Raw genomic sequence first — 16,879 nt, 5'->3', positions numbered from 1 at the left:
AAAAAAGTAACACCAAATAGCAATAATGTGTCTATACAGCGCATTTGGAAAGTATTCAGACCCATTGACTTTCTCCACATTCTGTTACATTACAGACTTTTTTTTTTTTTTAAATGTCCTCATCAATCTACACACAATACCATATAATGACAAAGCAAAAACACATTATTAGAAATGTTAGTATCAGGAATCAAGGTGAGACCCAGATGCAGACTGTCGAATTAACAATGTTTATTGTAGCAACGGGGGCAGGCAAGACAGGTCAAGACAGGCAGGGATCGAAGAACCAGGCTAAGGCAAAGGTACCGAACGTCAGGCGGACTCAGGGTCAGCGACGGGCAGAATTCAGTTATCCAAAGGTGGAGCAAAGGTACAGGACGACAGGCAGGCTCAGGGTCAGGGACAGGCAGAGAGATCAGGCAGGTGGGTACAGGGTCAGGGACAGGCAGAGAGATCAGGCAGGTGGGTACAGGGTCAGGGACAGGCAGAGAGATCAGGCAGGTGGGTACAGGGTCAGGGACAGGCAGAGAGGTCAGGCAGGTGGGTACAGGGTCAGGGACAGGCAGAGAGATCAGGCAGGTGGGTACAGGGTCAGGGACAGGCAGAGAGGTCAGGCAGGTGGGTACAGGGTCAGGGACAGGCAGAGAGATCAGGCAGGTGGGTACAGGGTCAGGGACAGGCAGAGAGTGCAGGCGGGCGGGTACAGGGTCAGGGACAGGCAAAGGTCAAGAACCAGGAGGATGAGGAAAGAGAGGCTGGGAAACGATAGGAGCTGACAGGAAAAACACTGGTTAGCTTGAACGAACAAGACGAACTGGCAACAAACAGACAGAGAACACAGGTATAAATACACAGGGGATAATGGGAAGATGGGGAACACCTGGAGGGGGTGGAGACAATCACAAGGACAGGTGAACCAGATCAGGGCGTGACAGTTAAAAAATAATACAACCGAAATATCACATTTACATAAATATTCCGACCCATTACTCAGTACTTTGTTGAAGCACCATTGGCAGCGATTATAGCCTTGGGTCTTCTTGGGTATGACGATACAATCTTTGCACACTTGTATTTGGGGAGTTTCTCCTATTCTTCTCTGCAGATCCTCTCAAGCTCATTCAGGTTGGATGGGGAGTGTCACGGCACAGATATTTTCTGTTCTCTCCAGACATGTTCGATCGGGTTCAAGTCCGGGCTCTGGCTGGGCCACTCAAGGACATTCAGAGACTTGTCCCGAAGCCACTCCTGCGTTGTCTTGCCTGTGTGCTTAGGGTCGCTGTCAAGTTGGAAGGTGCACCTTCGCCCCAGTCTGAGGTCCTGAGGTCTCTCTGTACTTTGCTCCATTTATCTTTCTCTCGATCCTGACTAATCTCCCAATCCCTGCCGCTGAAAAACATCCCCACAGCATGATGGTGCCATCTCCATGACGCTTAGCTTTCACGCCAAAGAGTTCAATCTTGTCAGAGTCCTTTAGGTTCCTTTTGGCAAATTACAAGCGGCTGTCATGTGCCTTTTACAGAGGAGCAGCTTTCGTCTGGCCACTCTACCATAAAAGCCTGATTGGTGGAAGGTTCTCCAATCTCCACAGAGGAACTCTTGAGCTCTGTCAGAGCGACTATCGGGTTCTTGGTCACCTCCCTGACCAAGGCCCTTCTCCCCCAATTGCTCAGTTTGGCCGGACGGCCAACTGTTGGAAGAGTCTTGGTGGTTCCAAACTTGGTGGTTCTTGGGGGACCTTCAGTGCTACAGAAATGTTTTGGTACCATTCCCCAGAACTGTGCTCGGAGCTATACGGACAATTCCTTTAACCTCATGGCTTGGTTTTTGCTCTGACATGCACTGTCAACTGTGGAACCTTAGAAAGACAGGTGTGTGCCTTTCCAAATGATGTCCAATCAATTGCATTTACCACAGGTGGACTCCAGGTTGTAGAAACAGGATACACCTGAGCTCAATTTCGAGTCTCATAGCAAAGGGTCTGAATACTTATGTAAATATGGTATTTCTGTTTATTATTTTTAATACATTTGCAAAAAAAATTGTAAAACCTTTTTTTCACTTTGTAATCATGGTGTATTGTGTGCAGATTGATTGGGAAAAATGCGATTTTATCAATTTTAGAATAAGGCTGTAACGTAACAACATGTGGAACAAGGTAAGGGATCTGAATACTTTCTGAATGCAGGGAATCAGGGAATACAGTCAATGTGAAGGGGTACATGCTAGTCGAGGTAATTGAGGTAATATGTACATGTATGTAGGGGTAAAGTGACTATGCATAGATAATAAACAGCGAGTAACAGCAGCGTAAAAAGGGGGTGAGGGTGGCGCTGGGGTTCAATGTAAATAATCCGGTAGCCATTTGATTAGATGTTCAGGAGTCGTATGGCTTGGGGGTAGAAGCTGTTAACCTTTCAGTGATACCCATCCCGGATCCGGGAGCATCCTCATCAAAAAAAAAAAGCTGACTAGCATAGCCTAGCCTAACGGGACAGGGATATCATATAATATAATTTCATGAAATCACAAGTCCAATACAGCAAATGAAAGATAAACATCTTGTGAATCCAGCCATCATTTCCGATTTTTAAAATGTTTTACAGCGAAAACACAATATGTATTTATATTAGCTAACCACAATAGCCAAACACACAACGCCATGTTTTCACCATGTTTCCACCGCATAGGTAGCTTTCACAAAACCCACAAATAGAGATAAAATTAATCACTAACCTTGAACAACTTCACCAGATGACAGTCTTATAACATCATGTTATACAATACATTTATGTTTTGTTCGAAAATGTGCATATTTAGAGCTGCAAATCGTGGTTATACATTGTGAATACGTAGCAACAATTCACCAGAATGTCCGGAGATATTTTGCACACTCACCTAATCTGACCTAATCTGACCAAAGAACTCATCATAAACTTTACATATTAATAATTGTTGTATGGCAAATGAAAGATACACTGGTTCTTAATGCAATCGCTGTGTTAGATTTTTTAAAATAACTTTACCACAACAAACAGCATGCGTTATTGTGAGACAGCGCTCACCTATTCTCCGCCGTGTTGGAGTCAACATATTACACAGAAATACGAACAAACATCATAAATGTTGTCTTACTTTTGCTGTTCTTCCATCAGAATGTTGTGCAAGGAGTCCTAGGTCCAGAATAAATCGTTGTTTGGTTTTAGAATGTCCATTTCTTCTGTCGAATTAGCAACTTTGGCTAGCCATGTCGAGCTCACGTGCCCATCATCTCTTGACGCATGGAACGAAAAATTCCAAATAAAAGTTGAATAAACTGATCAAACTCGGTTGAAAAATCCTACTTTATGATGTTTTTCTCATATGTATCAAATAAAATCAGAGCCGGAGCAATTCGCCGTGTATACCGAACGCTTTTCAGAAGACAATGTGGAGCTCCCTTGCGCGCCGTCGAAAACTGACAAAAGAGCTGACCTGCCACTCCAAAATTCGGCCTCACATCAAGCTAGACACCCCATTCAACCTTCTACTGCCTGTTGACATCTAGTGGAAGGCATATGAAGTGCATACAGAAGTGCATACAGATCCATAAATAAAAGACAGAGCCTCGTTTTCAGATTTTTCACTTCCTGTATGGAAGTTTGCTGCCAAATGAGTTCTGTTTTACTCACAGATATAATTCAAACAGTTTTAGAAACTTCAGAGTGTTTTCTATCCAATAGTAATAATAATATGCATAATATGCATATTGTATGATCTAGAACAGAGTACGAGGCCGTTTAATTTGGGCACGATTTTTTCCAAAGTGAAAACAGCGCCCCCCTATTCACAAGAAGTTTTAAGGAGCCTTTTGGACCTAGACTGGGTTCTCCGGTATCACCTGCCGTGAGGTAGCAGAGAGAACAGTCTATGACTAAGGTGGCTGGAGTCTTTGGACATGTTTAGGGCCTTCTTCCTGGCGTTGTCGTGCCCTTTTCACGACTGTCTTGGTGTGTTTGGACACATGATGGTGATGTGGACACCAAGGAACTTGAAGCTCTCGACCTGCTCCACTACAGCCCCGTCGAAGAGAATGGGGAAGTGCTCGGTCCTCTTTTTCCTGTACTCCATGATCATCTCCTTTGTCTTGATCATGTTGAGGGAGAGGTTGTTCCCCTTTACGCCACCCGGCCAGGTCTCAGCGTGGAAGATGTGTTGTTACCTACTCTTACCACCTGGGGGAGGCCCGTCCGGAAGTTACAGACATTTCCTTTAGGCCGGATATGGACTCATTCAATATCCTGAGATATGTGACATCCTATTTTCTCTCTTCCGGTGGACAGATACTGACTGCAGACAACGCATATCTGTGTTTTCTTAGTGTGACGACCCTCCCACTCTGTCTGCAATATTCTCTCTTTGCTCTTGTCCCCTTATTAGGATGCCGGTGGGCGGAGTTGGGAGGGTCGTCAGCTACATGGGAAACACCTGGGTGTGTTCCAGGATAAATAGACCTCTTCCACATTCATTGAGGAGACTCTCTCCATTCAGACAAAGGCAGATTTTGGTATTGTTGTGGTTATTTGGTTTGTTTGCGTTGGCACCCTTCAACACCCTTATCACATGTATATACGCAGCCACTCACTCACACTACTGACTACTGACTACACACACACCATTGTTAATTGTATTTACTTCGCTTCCGTTAATAAATATATTTTGTTATTCTTTATCTCCATATTGTCTCCCTTTTGTTAGGGGCTTTGAGCCGGTTCGTGACATTAGCATATTGAAGAAAATAAGCTATATTATTTCCAGATATGCTTCTCTTGGCTGAGGTCCATATACCACCTGGGGGCGGCCAGTTAGGAAGTCCAGGATCCAGTTGCAGAGGGAGGTGTTTCGTCACAGGGTCCTTAGCTTAGTGATGAGCGTTGAGGTCACTATGGTGCGGAATGCTGAGCTGTAGTCAATGAACAGCATTCTTACGTAGGTGTTCCTTTTGTCCAGGTGGGAAAGGGCAGTGTGGAGTGCAACAGAGATTGCATCATCTGTGGATCTGTTGGGGCGGTATGCGAAATTGAGTGGGTCTAGGGTTTCTGGGATGATGGTGTTGAAATGAGCCATGACCAGCCGTTCAAAGCACTTCATGGCTACAGACATGAGCGCTACGGTTGGTAGTCATAGTCAAATATGTAGTCAAATAGAAGTCAGTTCTATTTGTGATGCAGATCGCGCTGCAAGTCCTGCCTCTCCCATCTCCTCATTGGTTTATAGAAGCAGGTACCCACGTGCCATCTCCTCATTGGTTATACCCACGTGGGTGACTGAAAGACGAACGAGGTCAATGGCGGTAATACACCTAATTTATGAAAGTTGCCAATCGCAATATAAAGTCAAGAGAAGAAAAAGCCTAGAAGGAGGAGAGATGACTAGAAACGATTCGGTTGAACGTTTTATGTGTGGATTAATTGTCGGAGTAGAGGACCTTGTGCATTTCAGGTAAAGTAACAATTCGATGTTTATATCCCAGGACAAATTAACTAGCAACAGCAAGCTAGCTAAACACGACAAATTAGCTAGCAAGTGCAAGCTAGCTAGCTAAATTGACATAAATGTTTAATGCTTTTCGACCTGTCCCCAAATTAATGTAATTGGTTCAGAGTTTTAATTTTTATTTATTTATTTTTTTTATCCCATTTTCACCCCAAATTTTCGTGGTATCCAATCGCTAGTAGCTTGTCTCATCGCTACAACTCCCCTACGGGCTCGGGAGAGACGAAGGTTGAAAGCCATGCGTCCTCCGAAGCACAACCCAACCAAGCCGCACTGCTTCTTAACACAGCGCGCCTCCAACCCGGAAGCCAGCCGCACCAATGTGTCGGAGGAAACACCGTGTACCTGGCCCCCTTGGTTAGCGCGCACTGCGCCCGGCCCGCCACAGGAGTTGCTGGAGCGCGATGAGACAAGGATATCCCTATCGGCCAAACCCTCCCTAACCCGGACGACGCTATGCCAATTGTGCGTCGCCCCACGGACCTCCCGGTCGCGGCCGGCTGCGACAGAGCCTGGGAGCGAACCCAGAGACTCTGGTGGCGCAGTTAGCACTGCGATGCAGTGCCCTAGACCACTGCGCCACCCGGGAGGCCTTAATTTTAATTTTAACCTGCTTGTCGTGATCGCGTTTGGTGTGGGGGGACAAAATAAAGGCATGCACGATGGCGCACGATGGCGCACGTTGGCGCATGCGCACAGACGGTTTGGGTTCAGTCAGGGAAAAGGTTGAAAATGTCAGTGAAGATACTTGCCAGTTGGTCAGCGAATTCTCTGAGTACACATCCTGGTAATCCTCCTGGCCCTGCGGCCTTGTGAATGTTGACCTGTTTAAAGAGCTTACTCACATCTGCTACGGAGAGCGCGCATAGAAGTAATTTAGCTCGTCCGGTAGGTTTGTGTCACTGGGCAGCTCACTGCTGGGCTTCCCTTTCCCTTTCCCACTGCTGGGCTTCCCTCCCACTGCGCCACCCAGCCTCCCGGGTGGCGCAGTGGTCTAGGGTACTGCATCGCAGTGCTAGCTGCGCCACCAGAGTCTCTGGGTTCGCGCCCAGGCTGGGCTGGGTTCGCGCCCAGGGTCTGTCGCAGCCGGCCGCAACCGGGAGGGCCGTGGGGCGACGCACAATTGGCATAGCGTCGTCCGGGTTAGGGAGGGTTTGGCCGATAGGGATATCCTTGTCTCAGTATGTAAAATGTAATAAAAAATGTATGCACTCTACTGTAAGTCGCTCTGGATAAGAGCGTCTGCTAAATGACTAAAATGTAAAAAATGTAGTCTGTAATAGTTTGCAAGACCTGCCACATCTGACAAGCATCAGAGCCGGTGTAGTACTGTAGGTTTCAATCTTAGTCCTGTATTGATGGTTCGTCGGAGGGCATAGCAGTATTTCTTATAAGCGTCCGCACCTTGACCACTTCCTTTCTTATTGAGCGAGTCACTGGTACTCCCTGCTTTTATTTTTGGCATGTGAACAGGAATCAGGAGGATAGCGTTATGGACAGATTTGCCAAATGGACGGTGAGGGAGAGCTTTGTACGCGTCTCTGTGTGTGGAGTAAAGATGGTCTAGAGTTTTTTTCCCTCTGGTTGCACATGTGACATGCTGGTAGAAATGAGGTAAAACGGATTTAAGTTTTCCTGCATTAAAGTCCCCGGCCACTAGGAGACACCACCTCTGGATGAGTATGTTCTTGTTTGCCTATGGCCTTGTACAGCTCGTTGAGTGCGGTGTTAGCATCGGTTTGTGGTGGTAAATAGACAGCTGCGTTAAATAGAGATGAAAATTGTATTGGTAAGTAGTATGGTCTACAGTTATCGTGAGATACTCTATCTCAGACGAGCAAAACCTTGAGACTTCTTTAATATTAGATTTCAAGCACCAGCCATTATTGACAAATAGACACAAACCACCACCCATTGTCTTCCCGAAAGGAAGCTGTTCTGTCTTGCCCATGCATGGAAAACCCCGTCAACTGTATATTATCAATGTCGTCGTTCAGCCACGACTCGGTGAAACATAAGATGTTACAGTTTTTTTATGTTCCGTTAGTAGTATAGTCTCGAACGGAGCTTATCCAGTTTATTATCCAATGATTGCACGTTGACAAATAGGACAGATGGTAGAGGAGGGTTACCCGATCACCGAAGAATTCTCACATGGCAGCCAGATCTGCGTTCGCCGTCTCTTCTTAATGCTAATGACGGGGCTTTGGGCCTGGTCCGGTATCAGCAGTAAATACCGTCTCTTCTTAATGCTAATGACGGGGCTTTGGGCCTGGTCCGGTATCAGCAGTAAATACTTCATTCACTGTGTAGTTATTGCCACCAGAGGAAGAACTTCAATGGTAAGCGATTTATTTTATTGTTATTTCTGACATTCGTGACGCTAATGCTTGGTTGGAAAATGCTAGCAATACTTGTGGGGCGCCGTCCTCAGAAAATCACATGTTTATTTTTGCAGTAAAACCTTTTTGAAATCTGACCCAGCGGCTGGATTAACAAGACGTTCATCTTTTAAATGATGTAAGATACATGTATTTACAAGAATGTTTAATACAACGAATGGTGTGTGTTTAACCTCTCTGGGATAGATGGGACGCTTGCGTCCCAACAGCCATGTCAAAATGTAGAGCGCCAAATTCTAAAAAATTATATAAAATTAAACTTGATTAAATCACACATATAAGATATCAATTTAAAGCTACACTCGTTGTGAATCCAGCCAACATGTCAGATTTCAAAAAGGCTTTTCGGCGAAAGCATAAGATGCTATTATCTGATGATAGCCCAATGTAAACAAGAGAGTGTAGCCTATTTCAACCATGCTAGCGCTACTCAAAACGCTAATATAAAATATAAAACATGCATTACCTTTGACGAGATTCTTTTGTTGGCACTCCAATATGTCCCATAAACATCACAAATGGTCCTTTTGTTCGATTAATTCCATCCATATATATCCAAATTGTCCATTTATTTGGCGCCGTTGTACCAGGAAAAACAGCGTTCAATTTGAACAAAATCACGACACAATATCTAAAAAAAATTACCTCTAAACTTTGCCAAAACATTTCAAAGTACTTTTGTAATACAGCTTAAGGTATTTGTAAACGTTAATAATCGATCAAATTGAAGACAGGTCAATCTGTTTTCAATACAGGATATCAACAAACTCACGGAACATTTCACGTCTTGCCCAATTCTCAAACATAAACAAACGACGTCCCTCCACTTCCGGGTCAATATCTTGTTCACCTCACTAAGAAAAAACCTTAACCATTTTCCATACAATGGCGACATCCAGTGGAAGCAGTAGAAACTGCGCATTTACTGATTAGAATTCTGGTTTGCCCAAAACAATCCATTGAACATAGAGGAACTTAACAATAAAAAAGTTAGTCCTCAGGGTTTTGACTGCTATATAAGTTCTGTTATACTTACAGATATGATTCAAACAGTTTTAGAAACTTCAGAGTGTTTTCTATCCAAATCTACTAATTATATGCATATCTTATATTCTGGGGATGAGTAGCACGAAGTTGAAATTGCGCACGCTATTTTTCCCTAAGTGAAAATTCTGCACCCTATCATCAAGAAGTTAAAATGTTACCTCTCTGCAGTTTCACCGGATGTTGGCCTGGTGGGACGTTAGCGTCTCACCTACCCTAGAGAAGTTCATGCTGATGACGGGGCTTTGGAGAGAAGAGTTTATATAATGTGTCATTACATACCAATTTGAAGGTTTGTGTCGAATTTGAATCTGGTTTTTAGGGCGGTGCTAAAGTGATCTTAGAAGTAAACAGCGGCTTTGAGAATGATGATCGCATGCAATGATGACGAAAAAAATTACTAGGTATCCCCCCTTACCCCCGTCACTGTCCATTTCTTGTTTTTAAACGATGAGAGAAGTGCTACACCTGGTGGAGAGAGATTGTAAGACAGCAATAGTTGCTTTATGTTTTGTTTTTTTATTGGGTTCTGGTCCGGTATCAGCAGTAAATACTTTGCGTGCGACTCGTTGAAGAATAAATCTTGGTCCAGTTCGAGGTGAGTAATCGTTGTTCTGATGTCCAGAAGCTCTTTTCGGTCAACAGAGACGGTGGCAGAAACATTATGTACACAATAAGTTGCAAATAACGCAAAAAAACTACGAAAATAGCACAATTGGTTAGAAGGCCGTAAAACATCAGGCATCCCCTACGGTTTGTGTGTGTGTGTGTGTGTGCGCGTGCGTGCGTGCGTGCGTGCGTGCGTGCGTGCGTGCGTGCGTGTGTGTGTGTGTGTGCGTCCGTGCATCCGTGCATGTGTGTCCGTGCATGTGTGTGCATGGCTGTGTCTGAACTCAGTCAGAAATAAAAAAAAATTATTTATATTTTCCCATGTCATTCCATATAACTTTAGATTAATTTCGGTCAGATAAATTGCAACATATGTTATCCCAACATGTTCCAAATCATTTCAAACAACACATAATAGGTTATCTACAGCCTACAAGACAGGACGTTGAAATAAGCATTCTGGGATGAGGTTGTCACTTTGAGTTCTCTATGGATTCATCAAAGGATGACCATGTAGGGAGTGGTATTTGGTTGCGGCATGAATGAGCAAGCAATGGTTAGGTGACACTTCCCATCTCAGAGAGCTTTACTGACACCATGTGGACAAACAGCAGATCTCATTATATAAAAACGTGACTCATTTTTTTTAGAGGAAACGTTCGTTTTTGAATATGATAGAACTACTAGAATCCCAGCAACTATTTAGCGTCCTTCAGTGCGCCAAATCCTAATCAATGAATTAATTAATCTATTTTCTAATTCCACATGCCCATAGTGTTTAGGCCACCTAGTCTGAAAATTATCAAGATATTCTTTCAAGATAATTTTTGGTAGTTTATTTACATTTTAATGGTATGCAATTGTTCTCCGACAAAACCAGAGATATTTTGACCCGCCAGCGGTCGTAACCATGTTTTTATTAGGCTATTGTTGGTGTCTGGCGCCGCTTGCTGGACAAAACCAGTAACACAGGCAGATAGGGAAGAGAATTACAGCCACTGACAACACCACACAGCATGGTATGTTCCTTACGTCATTTAACGTTTATCAGCAGTGACCCGGTGGAAGGAGTCTACCACGATTTTAAGCATTGTACAGGAAGTGACTTATATAAATTGTGTTGTGGTCGAAGTAACCTACCACGATTTTAAGCATTGTACAGGAAGTGACTTATATGAATTGTGTTGTGTGAGGAGAGATAACCTGTTGTTGAAATTGTGTGAGTGTGAAACAACAGTTTCTTTGAATTAAGTAGTTAAAAAAAAAATCATCAATGAGGTTGATAGGGCTCATGAGGAATAAATAATCAAATCATAGCAGGTCATTTAAAAACTAAAATGGCAAAGTTACCTTCGCTGTTACAGTCTCTAGGCTATAAGAGCTATTCCTGGGGTTACCTTATATAAACAAACAATATGATGATGATAATGAGTATTATTATTAGAGGTAGTATTATAATGTCATTACAATGTTATTTGTGTTGTAATTTTAGTTTACCTGTTGATGAAGATGAGGAGGGAAAAAGGGGATGACAATGAGGACGTTGAGGAAGATGATTATGTCAATCAATATGTTAGTTGACCTTAGTCATTAACTTCCTGTATGCTTTAATTGTTATGACTTACAGTGGCACATAAAGAAGTTAGGTTTATAACAAATGCCAGCTATACTGAGGAAGATCCGTTCCTTGGTGAACAGCTCTGTCTGTCTGTGTAAGGAGTACCGTACCGCTCCACGCATGCGCCGTGTAGCCTCCGTTCGCGTCGGTAAGGGTGTCGAGCCCAGCTCGCGCTGGAACACGGCAACAGCGAATATATACAGTATTTTTACATATTAAAAAAATAAATCATTAAAGGAAACGGATGTGCCTCCGAAAACGAAACGGATACCGTCCACCTGATCATATTAATGCAAAAAATTGTAAGTATTATTAAATAATAGCCATGTCAAGTAAATTGTTTTTTTTAGTTTGCCAGTCAATGGTGGGTTTTTCCCATTTTGAAAAAGGTCCGTGATTCCTAGGCTACAGATGAAGAGAAAAGGGTTTTCTTGAAGAAACAAACCCTGTAACGGTTTCCCCCAAAAAACCTGTAAAACAACATTTAGTATTTGGATCATGTTTTCGACAACACGTTATACACGGAATACAGCTTTCCTGGAAATAGAGTAGCGATATGTCTTTCGATACAATAACCACTGTGCTTCTCATTCGAAACTGACTGAGGAAGAGAGCTAGGTAGGGAAATACTGCTATTGCCGCTTATTTTTGTGTCGCTTGTTTCACTGCTTCATTTCTATTAGTAGAATGCTCTGCTCTGGATCCATATGAGTACAATATGGAGATGTCAGTCTGTTCAAATTTGCTCGGCTATGATTTTTCTCTCTCTCTCTCTCGGTACCACTGATAGGATTTATTTGTCATCATTATGACTAGCATAAACATGTGCACTGCTAACTGTAATGTTGAAAGCAGATCATTTGAGCACCCAAGTTAGATGTTTCCTTGGTTTCTGTAAACCCCACAGGAGCGGAAGAAGGAATCCGACGGGGTTTATAGTGCAGGCGGTTTTTGTATTTGTCATATTTGTCCAATTCGTAAATGTGTCAGTTCTCCTCACGCAATATAATAGACTATGAGAGAGTGAGGTTTTTATGATTTTTCTATGCCAAATCGTGATGCTTTTCTCAGCTTAGCCAAACAAGTTATTCTTATGGGTTAGTGTCCTTTAGTGTGTGATATGTAGCCTACCGGTAGTGTGTGGGGGGGTACAATACATGTATTTTTCTCAAGTCGATCATCTAGGTCTAGGAAGTGCAAATTGAAAAGATCATCATTGACCGTTGGGAAGTTTGTTTTTGTCAGATATCCGATTGATAGGCCTAGATATCATCTGTGTTGCAGGTAACAACATAAATAATAGTATTTTAACCCTCATATTGTTCGTTTAGCCGCGTGTGAATCATTTACGAGGAGGATATGTGACTGTCTGCCTACACCTTTCCTCCCAAACTTGTCGTGTAGTAAAGCGCGTTCGTGACTCATGCACGAGACGTTCGATTGAATGAATTTGTTGTGAGCGGCGCCCGGTAAGCGCGTCCCCGTGGAGCGGAGGAAGGTGAGGGAGGCGGGCCACCGGTGTCGCGTGGCGGCGAAGCGCTTAGAAACATGTTTCGTGCGTACCAATCTCCTGAGGACGCGCTTCTGAATATGAGGGGGATACGAAGCAAAGCTTGCAAACTGCATTTTGGGCACACAGATCAGACCAAACCCCATGGATTGCAATGAAAACATCTTTAAGTCAGTCAAAATCAATCTACATGTTCTAGTTTTTTTTTTTATGACTGAAATGTCTGATATGCATCCTGGAGTTTGCCACACGTGATTAATAACAGAAATCAAGAGTTCCCTAAAGCCTTTTCTGTTATTTTGAGAGATTGCTCCGAGAGAGGTTTCTATTGTAGGTTGGGAGAAAAGAGCAACATAGAGAGCAGTGCAGCAGAAACATCTGACATGAGAGGATATGCACTGAGGAGCCCAAAAACAGACATTATGTTAACATATGACATGAACATGGAGGTGTTTTGGGGAAATTGATAGACTCAGATACGCGCACAAAAAAAAGCGTATTTCTCTAAAATTGTATGAACACATTTAATTACATCCCTGTTAGTGAGCATTTCTCCTTTGCCAAGATAATCCATCCAATTGCCAGGTGTGGCATATCAAGAAGCTGATTAAACAGCATGAACATTACACAGGTGCACCTTGTGCTGGGGGGGCAATAAAAGGCCTCTCTAAAATGTGCAGTTTTATCACACAACACAATGCCACAGATGTCTCAAGTTTTGAGGGAGTGTGCAATTGGCTTGCTGAATGTAGGAATGTCCACCAGAGCTGTTGCCAGAGAATTTAATGTTAAATTCTCTACCATAAGCCGTCGTTTTAGAGAATTCGGCAGTACGTCCAACCGGCCTCACACCTGCAGACCATGTTTAACCACACCATCCCAGGTACTCCACATCCGGCTTCTTCACCTGCAGGATCGTCTGAGACCAGCCACTCGGACAGCTGATGAAACTGTCAGAAACCGTCTCAGGGAAGCTAATCTGCGTGCTCGTCATCCTCGCCAGGGTCTTGACTTGACTGCAGTTCAGCGTCGTAACCGACTTCAGTGAGCAACATGCTCACCTTCGATACTATTTGCGGATGAATCCTGGTTTCAACCCGGGCAGATGGCAGACAGGGCGTATAGCGTTGTGTGGGTGAGAGGTTTGCTGATGTCACCGTTGTGAACAGAGTGCCCCATGGTGGCGGTGGGGTTATGGTATGGGTATAAGCTACAGACAACAAACACAATTGCATTTTATTGAGGTCAATTTGAATGCACAGAGATACCGTGACGAGATCCTGAGTCCCATTGTCGTGCCATTCATCCACCGCCATCACCTCATGTTTCAGCATGATAACGCACGGCCCCATGACGCAAGAATCTGTGCACAATACCTGGATGCTGAAAATGTCCCAGTTCTTCCATGGCCTGCATACTCACCAGACATGTCACCCATTGAGCATGTTTGGGATGCTCTGGATCGACGTGTAAGACAGAGTGTTCCAGTTCCTGTCAATATCAAGCAACTTCCCACAGCCATTGAAGAGGAGTGGGACAACATTCCACAGGCCACAATCAACAGCCTGATCAACTCGAAGGAGTTGGAGATACTGACTAGTTTTCTAATCTAAGTCCCTACCTTTTTAAGGGTATCTGTGACCAACAGATGTATATCTGTATTCCCAGTCATGTGAAATCCATAGATTAGGACCTAATGAATGTATTTCAATTGACTGATTTCCTCGTATGAACTGCAACATGTTCCGTTTCTAGTGTAGATAAAGGCCCAAATGGAACACTATTTCCTATATAGTGCAATACTACCCATAGGGCCATGGTTAATAGTAGTGCACTATGTAGGGAATAAGGTTCCATTTTGGGATGCGAAAAAAGTATTTATCTGATACTAAGTGGTGTCGAAAGTATCTTCCACTTGCAAAAGGGGATCCCTGGTCTTCCACTTGCAAAAGGGGATCCCTGGTCTTCCACTTACAAAAGGGGATCCCTGGTCTTCCACTTGCAAAAGGGGATCCCTGGTCTTCCACTTACAAAAGGGGATCCCTGGTCTTCCACTTACAAAAGGGGATCCCTGGTCTTCCACTTACAAAAGGGGATCCCTGGTCTTCCACTTACAAAAGTGGATCCCTGGGCAGTGAGAAAAGTGAAAGGCTATACTATAGACTACTATTACTGCAACAAGATAAATCCGGTGTATAGTTTCCTCAGTCCAAGAGAATAGAAGGAGAAAGGAAGGCTAGATCCACTAGAGAATAGGAGGAGGACAGATACACACCAAGGCTAGATCCACTAGAGAATAGGAGGACGGATACACACCAAGGCTAGATCCACTAGAGAATAGAAGGAGGACAGATACACACCAAGGCTAGATCCACTAGAGAATAGGAGGAGGACAGATACACACCAAGGCTAGATCCACTAGAGAATAGAAGGAGGACAGATACACACCAAGGCTAGATCCACTAGAGAATAGGAGGAGGACAGATACACACCAAGGCTAGATCCACTAGAGAATAGGAGGAGGACAGATACACACCAAGGCTAGATCCACTAGAGAATAGGAGGACAGATACACACCAAGGCTAGATCCACTAGAGAATAGAAGGAGGACAGATACACACCAAGGCTAGATCCACTAGAGAATAGGAGGACAGATACACACCAAGGCTAGATCCACTAGAGAATAGGAGGACGGATACACACCAAGGCTAGATCCACTAGAGAATAGGAGGAGGACAGATACACACCAAGGCTAGATACACTAGAGAATAGGAGGAGGACAGATACACACCAAGGCTAGATCCACTAGAGAATAGGAGGACGGATACACACCAAGGCTAGATCCACTAGAGAATAGGAGGACAGATACACACCAAGGCTAGATCCACTAGAGAATAGGAGGACGGATACACACCAAGGCTAGATCCACTAGAGAATAGGAGGACGGATACACACCAAGGCTAGATCCACTAGAGAATAGGAGGACAGATACACACCAAGGCTAGATCCACTAGAGAATAGGAGGAGGACAGATACACACCAAGGCTAGATCCACTAGAGAATAGGAGGAGGACAGATACACACCAAGGCTAGATCCACTAGAGAATAGGAGGACGGATACACACCAAGGCTAGATCCACTAGAGAATAGGAGGACAGATACACACCAAGGCTAGATCCACTAGAGAATAGGAGGAGGACAGATACACACCAAGGCTAGATCCACTAGAGAATAGGAGGAGGACAGATACACACCAAGGCTAGATCCACTAGAGAATAGGAGGACAGATACACACCAAGGCTAGATCCACTAGAGAATAGGAGGACGGATACACACCAAGGCTAGATCCACTAGAGAATAGGAGGACAGATACACACCAAGGCTAGATCCACTAGAGAATAGGAGGACAGATACACACCAAGGCTAGATCCACTAGAGAATAGGAGGAGGACGGATACACACCAAGGCTAGATCCACTAGAGAATAGGAGGAGGACAGATACACACCAAGGCTAGATCCACTAGAGAATAGAAGGACAGATACACACCAAGGCTAGATCCACTAGAGAATAGGAGGACAGATACACACCAAGGCTAGATCCACTAGAGAATAGAAGGAGGACAGATACACACCAAGGCTAGATCCACTAGAGAATAGGAGGACAGATACACACCAAGGCTAGATACACTAGAGAATAGCCCATTACTCTGTTTTGACCTTGTCAGTCAGCCTCAGGGCAGGTCAAGTCAGTTTAGGTAACGTGCTTGGGGCAGAGCGGAGTTCGCCATAAAATAAGATTCCTATTTTTTCCGCCCCAGCTGAGTGTCTTTCGAGTGCACGATCACTACGCCTGGATAGAATTACGCCCCCCATTGAAAATTTATGGAAAACTCTGCCCCCATTGAAAATTATCGGGGCAACTCTGCCCTTAATGCCCTTAAGTTCATTAGAGGAGGAGTGGCCTAGCCTGGAATCCACACTGAATATTAATCCAATTTCACTAATGTTTCACTTCAGTGAAGGTGTATTTACTTAGTTACTTATAGGCTTAAATACTTTGTATTTAAAGGAGGGGTGAAAGTAAGTTGGAACAGTCCAGTACGGCTTCCCCTGCAAAATAAATAGTGAAACATAAGCCTATCACAATAAATAAAACGTAGA

At 43.9% G+C, this 16,879-nt stretch overlaps 1 protein-coding gene across 2 annotated transcripts in view; it reads left to right on the top strand.

Annotated features, from left to right (window-relative positions):
• The first annotated feature begins 11,341 nt into the window (after window positions 1-11,341).
• LOC129861366 (regulator of G-protein signaling 17-like) overlaps window positions 11,342-16,879 on the top strand; it is a 161,012-nt gene continuing 155,474 nt past the window's right edge. For both annotated transcript variants that reach the window (XM_055932746.1, XM_055932747.1), the window contains exon 1: window positions 11,342-11,510. The gene's annotated coding sequence lies outside the window, so the exon portion shown is untranslated. The remainder of the gene's footprint in view (window positions 11,511-16,879) is intronic.

Source organism: Salvelinus fontinalis, chromosome 8 (genome assembly GCF_029448725.1).
Source record: "Salvelinus fontinalis isolate EN_2023a chromosome 8, ASM2944872v1, whole genome shotgun sequence".
Classification (NCBI taxonomy): Eukaryota; Metazoa; Chordata; class Actinopteri; order Salmoniformes; family Salmonidae; genus Salvelinus; species Salvelinus fontinalis.
The sequence above is the reverse complement of the archived record's forward strand: the minus strand, read 5'-3'. Positions and strand labels throughout refer to the sequence as shown.